We start from the raw sequence: 12,486 nt of genomic DNA, 5'->3' as shown, positions 1-12,486 counted from the left end.
ATCACCAGCAGTCCATCTTCTTCATCACCAGCAGTCCATCCTCTTCATCACGCAGTAGTCCATCCTCTTCATCACCAGCAGTCCATCTTCTTCATCACCAGCAGTCCATCCTCTTCATCACCAGTAGTCCATCTTCTTCATCACCAGTAGTCCATCTTCTTCATCACCAGCAGTCCATCCTCTTCATCACGCAGTAGTCCATCCTCTTCATCACCAGCAGTCCATCCTCTTCATCACCAGTAGTCCATCTTCTTCATCACCAGCAGTCCATCTTCTTCATCACCAGCAGTCCATCCTCTTCATCACCAGTAGTCCATCTTCTTCATCACCAGCAGTCCATCTTCTTCATCACCAGCAGTCCATCCTCTTCATCACCAGCAGTCCATCCTCTTCATCACCAGCAGTACATCTTCTTCATCACCAGCAGTCCATCCTCTTCATCACCAGCAGTCCATCTTCTTCATCACCAGCAGTCCATCCTCTTCATCACCAGCAGTCCATCCTCTTCATCAGCAGCAGTCATCCTCTTCATCACCAGCAGTCCATCCTCTTCATCACGCAGCAGTCCATCCTCTTCATCACCAGCAGTCCATCCTCTTCATCACACAGCAGTCCATCCTCTTCATCACCAGCAGTCCATCCTCTTCATCAGCAGCAGTCCATCCTCTTCATCACCAGCAGTCCATCCTCTTCATCACGCAGTAGTCCATCCTCTTCATCACGCAGCAGTCCATCCTCTTCATCACGCAGCAGTCCATCCTCTTCATCACCAGCAGTCCATCCTCTTCATCACCAGCAGTCCATCCTCTTCATCACACAGCAGTCCATCCTCTTCATCACCAGCAGTCCATCCTCTTCATCACACAGTAGTCCATCCTCTTCATCACACAGCAGTCCATCCTCTTCATCACGCAGCAGTCCATCCTCTTCATCACGCAGCAGTCCATCCTCTTCATCACGCAGTAGTCCATCTTCTTCATCACCAGCAGTCCATCCTCTTCATCACCAGCAGTCCATCCTCTTCATCACCAGCAGTCCATCCTCTTCATCACGCAGCAGTCCATCCTCTTCATCACGCAGTAGTCCATCCTCTTCATCACCAGCACTCCATCCTCTTCATCACGCAGCAGTCCATCCTCTTCATCACGCAGTAGTCCATCCTCTTCATCACCAGTAGTCCATCTTCTTCATCACCAGTAGTCCATCCTCTTCATCACCAGTAGTCCATCTTCTTCATCACCAGTAGTCCATCCTCTTCATCACGCAGCAGTCCATCCTCTTCATCACGCAGTAGTCCATCCTCTTCATCACCAGCACTCCATCCTCTTCATCACGCAGCAGTCCATCCTCTTCATCACGCAGTAGTCCATCTTCTTCATAACCAGCAGTCCATCCTCTTCATCACGCAGTAGTCCATCTTCTTCATCACCAGCAGTCCATCCTCTTCATCACCAGCAGTCCATCCTCTTCATCACCAGCAGTCCATCCTCTTCATCACCAGCAGTCCATCCTCTTCATCACGCAGCAGTCCATCCTCTTCATCACGCAGCAGTCCATCCTCTTCATCACGCAGTAGTCCATCTTCTTCATCACCAGCAGTCCATCCTCTTCATCACCAGCAGTCCATCCTCTTCATCACGCAGTAGTCCATCTTCTTCATCACCAGCAGTCCATCCTCTTCATCACCAGCAGTCCATCCTCTTCATCACGCAGTAGTCCATCCTCTTCATCACGCAGTAGTCCATCTTCTTCATCACCAGCAGTCCATCCTCTTCATCACGCAGTAGTCCATCTTCTTCATCACCAGCAGTCCATCCTCTTCATCACGCAGTAGTCCATCCTCTTCATCACGCAGTAGTCCATCTTCTTCATCACCAGCAGTCCATCCTCTTCATCACGCAGTAGTCCATCTTCTTCATCACCAGCAGTCCATCCTCTTCATCACCAGCAGTCCATCCTCTTCATCACCAGCAGTCCATCCTCTTCATCACCAGCAGTCCATCCTCTTCATCACGCAGCAGTCCATCCTCTTCATCACGCAGCAGTCCATCCTCTTCATCACCAGCAGTCCATCCTCTTCATCACCAGCAGTCCATCCTCTTCATCACACAGTAGTCCATCCTCTTCATCACACAGCAGTCCATCCTCTTCATCACGCAGCAGTCCATCCTCTTCATCACCAGCAGTCCGTCCTCTTCATCACACAGCAGTCCATCCTCTTCATCACACAGCAGTCCATCCCTTCATCACGCAGTAGTCCATCCTCTTCATCACCAGCAGTCCATCCTCTTCATCACCAGCAGTCCATCCTCTTCATCACACAGCAGTCCATCCTCTTCATCACCAGCAGTCCATCCTCTTCATCAGCAGCAGTCCATCCTCTTCATCACCAGCAGTCCATCCTCTTCATCACGCAGTAGTCCATCCTCTTCATCACCAGCAGTCCATCCTCTTCATCACGCAGCAGTCCATCCTCTTCATCACGCAGTAGTCCATCCTCTTCATCACGCAGTAGTCCATCTTCTTCATCACCAGCAGTCCATCCTCTTCATCACCAGCAGTCCATCCTCTTCATCACGCAGCAGTCCATCCTCTTCATCACGCAGTAGTCCATCCTCTTCATCACCAGCACTCCATCCTCTTCATCACGCAGCAGTCCATCCTCTTCATCACACAGCAGTCCATCCTCTTCATCACGCAGTAGTCCATCCTCTTCATCACCAGCAGTCCATCCTCTTCATCACGCAGCAGTCCATCCTCTTCATCACGCAGTAGTCGATCCTCTTCATCACGCAGTAGTCCATCTTCTTCATCACCAGCAGTCCATCCTCTTCATCACCAGCAGTCCATCCTCTTCATCACGCAGCAGTCCATCCTCTTCATCACGCAGTAGTCCATCCTCTTCATCACCAGCACTCCATCCTCTTCATCACGCAGCAGTCCATCCTCTTCATCACACAGCAGTCCATCCTCTTCATCACGCAGCAGTCCATCCTCTTCATCACACAGCAGTCCATCCTCTTCATCACGCAGTAGTCCATCCTCTTCATCACCAGCAGTCCATCCTCTTCATCACACAGCAGTCCATCCTCTTCATCACCAGCAGTCCATCCTCTTCATCAGCAGCAGTCCATCCTCTTCATCACCAGCAGTCCATCCTCTTCATCACGCAGCAGTCCATCCTCTTCATCACGCAGTAGTCCATCTTCTTCATCACCAGCAGTCCATCCTCTTCATCACCAGCAGTCCATCCTCTTCATCACCAGCAGTCCATCCTCTTCATCAGCAGTAGTCCATCCTCTTCATCACACAGCAGTCCATCCTCTTCATCACGCAGTAGTCCATCTTCTTCATCACCAGCAGTCCATCCTCTTCATCACCAGCAGTCCATCCTCTTCATCACCAGCAGTCCATCCTCTTCATCAGCAGTAGTCCATCCTCTTCATCACCAGCAGTCCATCCTCTTCATCACGCAGCAGTCCATCCTCTTCATCACGCAGTAGTCCATCCTCTTCATCACGCAGTAGTCCATCCTCTTCATCACCAGCAGTCCATCCTCTTCATCACGCAGCAGTCCATCCTCTTCATCACGCAGTAGTCCATCCTCTTCATCACCAGTAGTCCATCCTCTTCATCACCAGCACTCCATCCTCTTCATCACCAGCAGTCCATCTTCTTCATCACCAGCAGTCCATCTTCTTCATCACCAGCAGTCCATCCTCTTCATCACGCAGTAGTCCATCCTCTTCATCACCAGCAGTCCATCTTCTTCATCACCAGCAGTCCATCCTCTTCATCACCAGTAGTCCATCTTCTTCATCACCAGCAGTCCATCCTCTTCATCACCAGCACTCCATCCTCTTCATCACGCAGTAGTCCATCCTCTTCATCACCAGCAGTCCATCCTCTTCATCACCAGTAGTCCATCTTCTTCATCACCAGCAGTCCATCTTCTTCATCACCAGCAGTCCATCCTCTTCATCACCAGTAGTCCATCTTCTTCATCACCAGCAGTCCATCTTCTTCATCACCAGCAGTCCATCCTCTTCATCACCAGCAGTCCATCCTCTTCATCACCAGCAGTACATCTTCTTCATCACCAGCAGTCCATCCTCTTCATCACCAGCAGTCCATCCTCTTCATCACCAGCAGTCCATCTTCTTCATCACCAGCAGTCCATCCTCTTCATCACCAGCAGTCCATCCTCTTCATCAGCAGCAGTCATCCTCTTCATCACCAGCAGTCCATCCTCTTCATCACGCAGCAGTCCATCCTCTTCATCACCAGCAGTCCATCCTCTTCATCACACAGCAGTCCATCCTCTTCATCACCAGCAGTCCATCCTCTTCATCAGCAGCAGTCCATCCTCTTCATCACCAGCAGTCCATCCTCTTCATCACGCAGTAGTCCATCCTCTTCATCACGCAGCAGTCCATCCTCTTCATCACGCAGCAGTCCATCCTCTTCATCACCAGCAGTCCATCCTCTTCATCACCAGCAGTCCATCCTCTTCATCACACAGCAGTCCATCCTCTTCATCACCAGCAGTCCATCCTCTTCATCACACAGTAGTCCATCCTCTTCATCACACAGCAGTCCATCCTCTTCATCACGCAGCAGTCCATCCTCTTCATCACGCAGCAGTCCATCCTCTTCATCACGCAGTAGTCCATCTTCTTCATCACCAGCAGTCCATCCTCTTCATCACCAGCAGTCCATCCTCTTCATCACCAGCAGTCCATCCTCTTCATCACGCAGCAGTCCATCCTCTTCATCACGCAGTAGTCCATCCTCTTCATCACCAGCACTCCATCCTCTTCATCACGCAGCAGTCCATCCTCTTCATCACGCAGTAGTCCATCCTCTTCATCACCAGTAGTCCATCTTCTTCATCACCAGTAGTCCATCTTCTTCATCACCAGCAGTCCATCCTCTTCATCACGCAGTAGTCCATCATCTTCATCACCAGCACTCCATCCTCTTCATCACGCAGCAGTCCATCCTCTTCATCACCAGTAGTCCATCTTCTTCATCACCAGCAGTCCATCCTCTTCATCACGCAGTAGTCCATCCTCTTCATCACCAGCAGTCCATCCTCTTCATCACCAGTAGTCCATCTTCTTCATCACCAGCAGTCCATCCTCTTCATCACCAGCACTCCATCCTCTTCATCACGCAGTAGTCCATCCTCTTCATCACCAGCAGTCCATCCTCTTCATCACCAGCAGTCCATCCTCTTCATCACGCAGTAGTCCATCCTCTTCATCACCAGCAGTCCATCTTCTTCATCACCAGCAGTCCATCTTCTTCATCACCAGCAGTCCATCCTCTTCATCACCAGTAGTCCATCTTCTTCATCACCAGCAGTCCATCCTCTTCATCACCAGCAGTCCATCCTCTTCATCACCAGCAGTCCATCCTCTTCATCACGCAGTAGTCCATCCTCTTCATCACCAGCAGTCCATCTTCTTCATCACCAGCAGTCCATCCTCTTCATCACGCAGCAGTCCATCCTCTTCATCACAAGCAGTCCATCCTCTTCATCACCAGCAGTCCATCTTCTTCATCACCAGCAGTCCATCCTCTTCATCACCAGCAGTCCATCCTCTTCATCACCAGCAGTCATCCTCTTCATCACCAGCAGTCCATCCTCTTCATCACCAGCACTCCATCCTCTTCATCACGCAGTAGTCCATCCTCTTCATCACCAGCAGTCCATCCTCTTCATCACCAGCAGTCCATCCTCTTCATCACGCAGTAGTCCATCCTCTTCATCACCAGCAGTCCATCCTCTTCATCAGCAGCAGTCCATCCTCTTCATCACCAGCAGTCATCCTCTTCATCACCAGCAGTCCATCCTCTTCATCACCAGCAGTCCATCCTCTTCATCACGCAGCAGTCCATCCTCTTCATCACACAGCAGTCCATCCTCTTCATCACGCAGTAGTCCATCCTCTTCATCACCAGCAGTCCATCTTCTTCATCACCAGCAGTCCATCCTCTTCATCACCAGCAGTCCATCCTCTTCATCACCAGTAGTCCATCTTCTTCATCACCAGCAGTCCATCTTCTTCATCACCAGCAGTCCATCCTCTTCATCACCAGCAGTCCATCCTCTTCATCACGCAGTAGTCCATCCTCTTCATCACGCAGCAGTCCATCCTCTTCATCACGCAGTAGTCCATCCTCTTCATCACGCAGCAGTCCATCCTCTTCATCACGCAGCAGTCCAGCCTCTTCATCACCAGCAGTCCATCCTCTTCATCACCAGCAGTCCATCCTCTTCATCACGCAGCAGTCCATCCTCTTCATCACCAGCAGTCCATCCTCTTCATCACGCAGCAGTCCATCCTCTTCATCACGCAGTAGTCCATCCTCTTCATCACCAGTAGTCCATCTTCTTCATCACCAGCAGTCCATCCTCTTCATCACCAGCAGTCCATCCTCTTCATCACCAGCAGTCCATCCTCTTCATCACCAGCAGTCCATCCTCTTCATCACGCAGCAGTCCATCCTCTTCATCACGCAGTAGTCCATCCTCTTCATCACCAGTAGTCCATCCTCTTCATCACCAGCAGTCCATCCTCTTCATCACGCAGCAGTCCATCCTCTTCATCACCAGCAGTCCATCCTCTTCATCACGCAGCAGTCCATCCTCTTCATCACGCAGTAGTCCATCCTCTTCATCACCAGTAGTCCATCCTCTTCACCACCAGCAGTCCATCCTCTTCATCACGCAGCAGTCCATCCTCTTCATCACCAGTAGTCCATCTTCTTCATCACCAGCAGTCCATCCTCTTCATCACCAGCAGTCCATCCTCTTCATCACCAGCAGTCCATCCTCTTCATCACCAGCAGTCCATCCTCTTCATCACGCAGCAGTCCATCCTCTTCATCACCAGCAGTCCATCCTCTTCATCACCAGCAGTCCATCCTCTTCATCACGCAGCAGTCCATCCTCTTCATCACCAGCAGTCCATCCTCTTCATCACCAGCAGTCCATCCTCTTCATCACGCAGTAGTCCATCCTCTTCATCACCAGCAGTCCATCCTCTTCATCACCAGCAGTCTATCTTCTTCATCACCAGCAGTCCATCCTCTTCATCACGCAGCAGTCCATCCTCTTCATCACCAGCAGTCCATCCTCTTCATCACCAGCAGTCCATCCTCTTCATCACACAGCAGTCCATCCTCTTCATCACCAGCAGTCCATCCTCTTCATCACACAGTAGTCCATCCTCTTCATCACACAGCAGTCCATCCTCTTCATCACGCAGCAGTCCATCCTCTTCATCACGCAGCAGTCCATCCTCTTCATCACGCAGTAGTCCATCTTCTTCATCACCAGCAGTCCATCCTCTTCATCACCAGCAGTCCATCCTCTTCATCACCAGCAGTCCATCCTCTTCATCACGCAGCAGTCCATCCTCTTCATCACGCAGTAGTCCATCCTCTTCATCACCAGCACTCCATCCTCTTCATCACGCAGCAGTCCATCCTCTTCATCACGCAGTAGTCCATCCTCTTCATCACCAGTAGTCCATCTTCTTCATCACCAGCAGTCCATCCTCTTCATCACGCAGTAGTCCATCATCTTCATCACCAGCACTCCATCCTCTTCATCACGCAGCAGTCCATCCTCTTCATCACCAGTAGTCCATCTTCTTCATCACCAGCAGTCCATCCTCTTCATCACGCAGTAGTCCATCCTCTTCATCACCAGCAGTCCATCCTCTTCATCACCAGTAGTCCATCTTCTTCATCACCAGCAGTCCATCCTCTTCATCACCAGCACTCCATCCTCTTCATCACGCAGTAGTCCATCCTCTTCATCACCAGCAGTCCATCCTCTTCATCACCAGCAGTCCATCCTCTTCATCACGCAGTAGTCCATCCTCTTCATCACCAGTAGTCCATCTTCTTCATCACCAGCAGTCCATCTTCTTCATCACCAGCAGTCCATCTTCTTCATCACCAGCAGTCCATCCTCTTCATCACCAGTAGTCCATCTTCTTCATCACCAGCAGTCCATCCTCTTCATCACCAGCAGTCCATCCTCTTCATCACCAGCAGTCCATCCTCTTCATCACGCAGTAGTCCATCCTCTTCATCACCAGCAGTCCATCTTCTTCATCACCAGCAGTCCATCCTCTTCATCACGCAGCAGTCCATCCTCTTCATCACCAGCAGTCCATCCTCTTCATCACCAGCAGTCCATCTTCTTCATCACCAGCAGTCCATCCTCTTCATCACCAGCAGTCCATCCTCTTCATCACCAGCAGTCATCCTCTTCATCACCAGTAGTCCATCCTCTTCATCACCAGCAGTCCATCCTCTTCATCACCAGCAGTCCATCCTCTTCATCAGCAGCAGTCCATCCTCTTCATCACGCAGCAGTCCATCCTCTTCATCACGCAGTAGTCCATCCTCTTCATCACCAGCAGTCCATCCTCTTCATCACGCAGCAGTCCATCCTCTTCATCACGCAGTAGTCCATCCTCTTCATCACGCAGTAGTCCATCCTCTTCATCACCAGCAGTCCATCTTCTTCATCACCAGCAGTCCATCCTCTTCATCACCAGCAGTCCATCCTCTTCATCACCAGCAGTCCATCCTCTTCATCACGCAGCAGTCCATCCTCTTCATCACCAGTAGTCCATCTTCTTCATCACCAGCAGTCCATCCTCTTCATCAGCAGCAGTCCATCCTCTTCATCACCAGCAGTCCATCTTCTTCATCACCAGCAGTCCATCCTCTTCATCACCAGCAGTCCATCCTCTTCATCACCAGCAGTCCATCCTCTTCATCACGCAGTAGTCCATCCTCTTCATCACGCAGCAGTCCATCCTCTTCATCACGCAGTAGTCCATCCTCTTCATCACGCAGCAGTCCATCCTCTTCATCACGCAGCAGTCCAGCCTCTTCATCACCAGCAGTCCATCCTCTTCATCACCAGCAGTCCATCCTCTTCATCACGCAGCAGTCCATCCTCTTCATCACCAGCAGTCCATCCTCTTCATCACGCAGCAGTCCATCCTCTTCATCACGCAGTAGTCCATCCTCTTCATCACCAGTAGTCCATCTTCTTCATCACCAGCAGTCCATCCTCTTCATCACCAGCAGTCCATCCTCTTCATCACCAGCAGTCCATCCTCTTCATCACCAGCAGTCCATCCTCTTCATCACGCAGCAGTCCATCCTCTTCATCACGCAGTAGTCCATCCTCTTCATCACCAGTAGTCCATCTTCTTCATCACCAGCAGTCCATCCTCTTCATCACGCAGCAGTCCATCCTCTTCATCACCAGCAGTCCATCCTCTTCATCACGCAGCAGTCCATCCTCTTCATCACGCAGTAGTCCATCCTCTTCATCACCAGTAGTCCATCCTCTTCACCACCAGCAGTCCATCCTCTTCATCACGCAGCAGTCCATCCTCTTCATCACGCAGTAGTCCATCCTCTTCATCACCAGTAGTCCATCTTCTTCATCACCAGCAGTCCATCCTCTTCATCACCAGCAGTCCATCCTCTTCATCACCAGCAGTCCATCCTCTTCATCACCAGCAGTCCATCCTCTTCATCACGCAGCAGTCCATCCTCTTCATCACCAGCAGTCCATCCTCTTCATCACCAGCAGTCCATCCTCTTCATCACACAGCAGTCCATCCTCTTCATCACGCAGCAGTCCATCCTCTTCATCACCAGCAGTCCATCTTCTTCATCACCAGCAGTCCATCCTCTTCATCACGCAGTAGTCCATCCTCTTCATCACCAGCAGTCCATCCTCTTCATCACCAGCAGTCTATCTTCTTCATCACCAGCAGTCCATCCTCTTCATCACGCAGTAGTCCATCCTCTTCATCACCAGCAGTCCATCTTCTTCATCACCAGCAGTCCATCCTCTTCATCACCAGCAGTCCATCTTCTTCATCACCAGCAGTCCATCCTCTTCATCACAGCAGTCCATCCTCTTCATCACCAGCAGTCCATCCTCTTCATCACGCAGTAGTCCATCTTCTTCATCACCAGCAGTCCATCCTCTTCATCACACATCAGTCCATCCTCTTCATCACCAGCAGTCCATCCTCTTCATCACGCAGCAGTCCATCCTCTTCATCACCAGCAGTCCATCCTCTTCATCACCAGCAGTCCATCCTCTTCATCACGCAGCAGTCCATCCTCTTCATCACGCAGTAGTCCATCCTCTTCATCACCAGCAGTCCATCCTCTTCATCACGCAGTAGTCCATCCTCTTCATCACGCAGCAGTCCATCCTCTTCATCACCAGCAGTCCATCCTCTTCATCACCAGCAGTCCATCCTCTTCATCACGCAGCAGTCCATCCTCTTCATCACGCAGTAGTCCATCCTCTTCATCACCAGCAGTCCATCCTCTTCATCACCAGCAGTCCATCCTCTTCATCACCAGCAGTCCATCCTCTTCATCAGCAGCAGTCCATCCTCTTCATCACCAGCAGTCCATCCTCTTCATCACCAGCAGTCCATCCTCTTCATCACACAGCAGTCCATCTTCTTCATCACCAGCAGTCCATCCTCTTCATCACCAGCAGTCCATCCTCTTCATCACGCAGTAGTCCATCCTCTTCATCACACAGCAGTCCATCCTCTTCATCAGCAGCAGTCCATCCTCTTCATCACCAGCAGTCCATCCTCTTCATCAGCAGCAGTCCATCCTCTTCATCACCAGCAGTCCATCCTCTTCATCAGCAGCAGTCCATCCTCTTCATCACCAGCAGTCCATCCTCTTCATCACACAGCAGTCCATCCTCTTCATCACCAGCAGTCCATCCTCTTCATCAGCAGCAGTCCATCCTCTTCATCAGCAGCAGTCCATCCTCTTCATCACCAGCAGTCCATCCTCTTCATCAGCAGCAGTCCATCCTCTTCATCACCAGCAGTCCATCCTCTTCATCACCAGCAGTCCATCCTCTTCATCACACATCAGTCCATCCTCTTCATCAGCAGCAGTCCATCCTCTTCATCAGCAGCAGTCCATCCTCTTCATCACCAGCAGTCCATCCTCTTCATCACACAGCAGTCCATCCTCTTCATCACCAGCAGTCCATCCTCTTCATCAGCAGCAGCCCATCCTCTTCATCACCAGCAGTCCATCCTCTTCATCAGCAGCAGTCCATCCTCTTCATCACGCAGCAGTCCATCCTCTTCATCACGCAGTAGTCCATCCTCTTCATCACCAGTAGTCCATCTTCTTCATCACGCAGCAGTCCATCCTCTTCATCACGCAGCAGTCCATCCTCTTCATCAGCAGCAGTCCATCCTCTTCATCACGCAGCAGTCCATCCTCTTCATCACGCAGCAGTCCATCCTCTTCATCACGCAGTAGTCCATCCTCTTCATCACCAGCAGTCCATCCTCTTCATCACCAGCAGTCTATCTTCTTCATCACCAGCAGTCCATCCTCTTCATCACGCAGTAGTCCATCCTCTTCATCACCAGCAGTCCATCTTCTTCATCACCAGCAGTCCATCCTCTTCATCACCAGCAGTCCATCTTCTTCATCACCAGCAGTCCATCCTCTTCATCACCAGCAGTCCATCCTCTTCATCACGCAGTAGTCCATCTTCTTCATCACCAGCAGTCCATCCTCTTCATCACGCAGCAGTCCATCCTCTTCATCACCAGCAGTCCATCCTCTTCATCACCAGCAGTCCATCCTCTTCATCACGCAGCAGTCCATCCTCTTCATCATGCAGTAGTCCATCCTCTTCATCACCAGCAGTCCATCCTCTTCATCACGCAGTAGTCCATCCTCTTCATCACGCAGCAGTCCATCCTCTTCATCACCAGCAGTCCATCCTCTTCATCACCAGCAGTCCATCCTCTTCATCACGCAGCAGTCCATCCTCTTCATCACGCAGTAGTCCATCCTCTTCATCACCAGCAGTCCATCCTCTTCATCACACAGCAGTCCATCCTCTTCATCAGCAGCAGTCCATCCTCTTCATCACCAGCAGTCCATCCTCTTCATCAGCAGCAGTCCATCCTCTTCATCACCAGCAGTCCATCCTCTTCATCACCAGCAGTCCATCCTCTTCATCACACAGCAGTCCATCCTCTTTATCACCAGCAGTCCATCCTCTTCATCAGCAGCAGTCCATCCTCTTCATCACCAGCAGTCCATCTTCTTCATCACCAGCAGTCCATCCTCTTCATCACCAGCAGTCCATCCTCTTCATCACCAGCAGTCCATCCTCTTCATCACGCAGTAGTCCATCCTCTTCATCACACAGCAGTCCATCCTCTTCATCAGCAGCAGTCCATCCTCTTCATCACCAGCAGTCCATCCTCTTCATCAGCAGCAGTCCATCCTCTTCATCAGCAGCAGTCCATCCTCTTCATCAGCAGCAGTCCATCCTCTTCATCAGCAGCAGTCCATCCTCTTCATCACCAGCAGTCCATCCTCTTCATCACACAGCAGTCCATCCTCTTCATCACCAGCAGTCCA

This window comes from Blennius ocellaris (assembly GCF_963422515.1).
Source record: "Blennius ocellaris genome assembly, contig: SUPER_13_unloc_2, whole genome shotgun sequence".
NCBI classification, from domain to species: domain Eukaryota; kingdom Metazoa; phylum Chordata; class Actinopteri; order Blenniiformes; family Blenniidae; genus Blennius; species Blennius ocellaris.
This window is presented reverse-complemented; position numbering follows the sequence as displayed.